The sequence below is a fragment of the Mesocricetus auratus genome, unplaced genomic scaffold, assembly GCF_017639785.1.
Source record: "Mesocricetus auratus isolate SY011 unplaced genomic scaffold, BCM_Maur_2.0 Super-Scaffold_100013, whole genome shotgun sequence".
Taxonomy (NCBI): domain Eukaryota; kingdom Metazoa; phylum Chordata; class Mammalia; order Rodentia; family Cricetidae; genus Mesocricetus; species Mesocricetus auratus.
This window is the reverse complement of record NW_024429196.1, coordinates 1,408,281-1,412,433: the sequence shown is the minus strand read 5'-3', so window position 1 is coordinate 1,412,433 and position 4,153 is coordinate 1,408,281.

The window sequence follows — 4,153 nt, the reverse complement described above, 5'->3', positions numbered from 1 at the left end:
GTTGTTTATAAATTATTCAGAGTGGGTTATTTGTTATTGAAGCCAAGGCAGACTCAGACATACCCAGTGTTACAGTAGGGATCCAGTGCCTGCAGAGAAACAACCCGTAGGTTTGATGAGTGTAGTGAAATGTCTCAAATAGATGATGAAAAGTCTGCTTGCCTAGATTTTGCAAATTCCTTATATTTAAAGGCTGAGCCATCTCTCCAGGCCAGATTTTGCAAGTTCCTAACCATCTACAGATTTGTAACTTGTATTTTCCTCTTAGATTTTAAATATTTACTTTCGTATTTATTTTGTGTCCTTATTCTTGTTCTTTATCAACTACCCAATCTTGGGTGTTTGTTATGGCATCAAAAAAGTATACAAGGATGAATATAGAATTTACCCTTATTAATATATCCTACCTCTGGCCAGTTTCCTCTAGAGGGTCCCAGAGTGAGTACAAGCCAGCCTTCACCAGCCCAGCTCTCCTTCCTTTTTCCACTTTCAGCTGTGTTTAGTGAGGAATTTTCCCTACTTACAATTGATCAAAGTCACCATCAGACTGTGGAACTGTTTCCACCTTCTTTTCTTCAATACTCTAAATTTTCTTTAACAAATCCATTCATAATCAGAAAAAAATGTCATCTCTAAAATTAAAAAATTAAAGTTCTAATTTTATGTCAGTTTTGAGAGATCCAAAGGAAACTCCATTTCCCCAAATTCCAAAAGGCAGAAGGCCCAAATGGCTATTCATGATGCTTATTAGTATACCAAAGTGCATACTGACCTCCAGGCTCTCTCAGTATCACAAGTATCTGTTACACATGCCAAAGTCCATGCTAGCATCCTAGCCTTTCTCACCTCCTCCCTTACTCTAAACTCCCTTCAGCTCACAGACCCCCATCCCCAGTTACCCATTCTCCTTATAATCCTGCCATTTCAGCTATGTTTGCTTGCTCTCTCTCTCTCTCTCTCTCTCTCTCTCTCTCTCTCTCTCTCTCTCTCTCTCTCTCTGTCTTTCCCTCTCTCCTTGTCTTCCTCCTCCCATTTTCTCTACTCTTCATACTCTCATGCCCGCTCCTGCTTCTCTTGTGGCCAGGTCCAGTCTGCTGGCCATGTTCCCTCTACTCCCTTCTCCCTCTGATCTGTACTCTTCCAGGTGCCTCTCTGGCTGTCTCTCATGTCTACAATACAAATCTTCCCCTTAAGTATACCATAGGGGGGTCTTGTCATCAGTTTATTCCAATTTATTATGACAAAAAATATCTGAGGCTAATAGTAAAGAAATTCATAGATACTGACAGCAGACAGACAGACAATTAGATAGATTTATAGATGACAGATGTATAGTTAGATAGATAAATAGATGGATGGTGAAATGATACATGGGTAGATGGATGATAGTGAAAGAACCAGACCCTCACCAGCCCCCTGTTTTAGCAGCCATGACAGGCTACAGAAAAGACCCAGCAACATGTAGGCCTCTGACTCAGCACAGTCTGACCTTGCCAGACCCGCCCCAGTCACTAGGCAATGAACCAATCAGAAGTTAGCTGGCGGGCTCTGGACATGCCTTATGGTAATGGTGACTTGCAGAGTATAGCAACTGCCCTGGGAGGGCAAATAGGCCATAGCAACCACTTAACCAATCAACACAGGACAGATCGCCCAAGCCTAGAAGTACTCCAATCCTGGGACTGTTGCATACCCCAGACACTCCCCTTGCTTTCCCCAATAAATTTCCTGCCTCGCTGCTCCTTCAGGTGCTTGCCACTTCTCCCACTGTGTCGAATAGACAGAGGGCCTGAGTTAACACAGTAAACTTGTTAAGTAGTAAAAGACTCTTTGCTTTTGCATTGGAATGGGTCTCTTGGTGATTTTTGGGGTTCAGAATTTGGACACAACAATAGGCAATAGCTAACAGAAGGATAGATATATGACAGACAGATGGATTTAAAAAGATATATCAATAGGTGACAGGCAAATAAATGATAGATATATGATCAATGATACATGGATAGATGTGATACAAGAGCGATAAATAGGAAGATTTATAATATAAACAAATAAATATGTGCTACAAATAAATGATCTAATCATGTTGTCAACATGCCATACATACTATATATCATATAGTGTTCACACACAAATACATATATACCTACATGTACACACACACACACACATATACATTTAAACATATAACTGGTCCCTCTGACAACAGTCTTGCCTGTTTCAACTCAAACTTCAGGCCACAGTCAGCCTGGAAAAACTTGTGCAAGTCCAAGCATACCATCCCTGTTTAAAATCCATCACTCCTATAGAGACTGGGTCCCTTTGTGGTATTCTCTGATGGACTCACCCTACTTCCATCTTCTGTCCTTTCTTTTCCTGGCACCCTACTGCTGAACATTCTCCCACAAGTATGAGGAGCTGCCAGTATTCACCGAGGATGCAGACTTTAAAACTGGGCGTGCTCCATCAGCCCCCATATGTACTCCACTCAGTCTATACTATATTAAAAACAACTTTCTTGGGGCTGGATTGTGGCTTAGTTGGTAGAATGCTTGCCACATATAGATGAAACCTTAGATTCCTGTGGTGGTGTATGCTTGCAATCTCAAGGGAAAACAGGAGGATCATAAGTTCAAGGTTATCCTTGGCTACACAATGAGTTCAGGCCAACCTGGCATACATTATACCATGTCTCAAACAAGCAAAATAATACTTTTCTTTATTTCTGATGTTTACAAACTAGAAGTTTTCACGTTAAAATTTGTATCACTCTAATATATGTACATGCATAAATATAAATATATATATATATGCAATTTTATCTCTTGGTAAAGAAAGAGTTAAGACAACTGTAAGACCCTTTGGGTTTTGTAAATGAAAGCCAATGCTTTCTTTGGCCACACTCTGCTGCTATAGTTCTGTTTGCCCATAGAGAATTGTATTTTCCTGTTTGCTAATCTTTTCTTGATCATCCTAATCCTCTACTAGACTCAACACTTGTCAGCAGAAGTTGTCTGGATACTTTTTATTTAGGAAGGAGTTCAATAAATTCTGGGTGAAGGCAGAGTGAGGCCTAGGGCAGGTAGATCCTCTGGGAGGGCAGTGACCTGGGTATGCAGGAAGATAATTTAGGACAAGTCAGACAGCCCTACACAACTACTTGGCAAAGGCACTGTGTGATCCTGCAGAGAAGGGGGCCTAATAAATCCTGAAGTGTGATCAGAACTTGCCTTCCTGTGTTCATTTCCAACCCAGTAGCTTCTCGGGCTAAAAATAGCAGCAGAGACTCTCCTTGTATGGGGAAAAGTCCCAGCAGACAGCCCTGGAAGGCACAAGGCTGCCTCTCTGATGTTGCCGTGATTTGCATGCCAAAGGGAAGCCTGTAGGCAGAGTGGCCCTCTCTAGGGATCTGTGGGGCCCAGAGCTGGAGAGTGACAGGGACCGGTCAGGACCGACCAAAGCTGGCCCTGCAAGGACTCCAGGAAAAGGCAGGCTCCCTAGGGTAGGCAGAAACTCAAGGTCAGAGAGGTTGTGGTTCACAAAGTCAAAGTAAAGACACCAAGAAGTTTCTGCTTGAGGAAAATTAACCTGTGGGTGTGAGGAAAACCAGAATAATTAAATGTCTCTGCTTCGCACCTTGCTTTCCAGCTGGCAAGGGTATCACTGTTCCAGAATAATCTTCTTCTCTCCAAGAAGAATATACTTGAGAGCCAAGAGACAGTTTTCAAATGTATGTGCTAATTCCCAGAGACAATACTAGTGGATTCATTGCAGCTACCATCTGTGGAAAAGGTAGTTGTCAAAAATTGCCAATACTTAAATTGACTCAGAGGCACCTGACCTCAAAAAGGAATGCAGATGCATTTCCTGTCATTATTTGCTTTTCTCCCTACCACAGAGAGATCTAACCTACTATTTTGACTTAAATGTACACTCAGAGAAGCAGCACATCATACTGGTTAGTGAGCAAAGCCTTCCAGGAGTTGACAGGCTGTAGCTGGGAATGTTACTAGTCTCCTCTGCCACAGGGAGGTAGAGTACATGATTTATGATATTAAGAATAATTAATAAAAAGACTCCATGTCTGAATAAATGAAATAAAAAGATTAATTTTTCTTCCAGAATAACGTCTCCAAACATGAACTTTCACAGA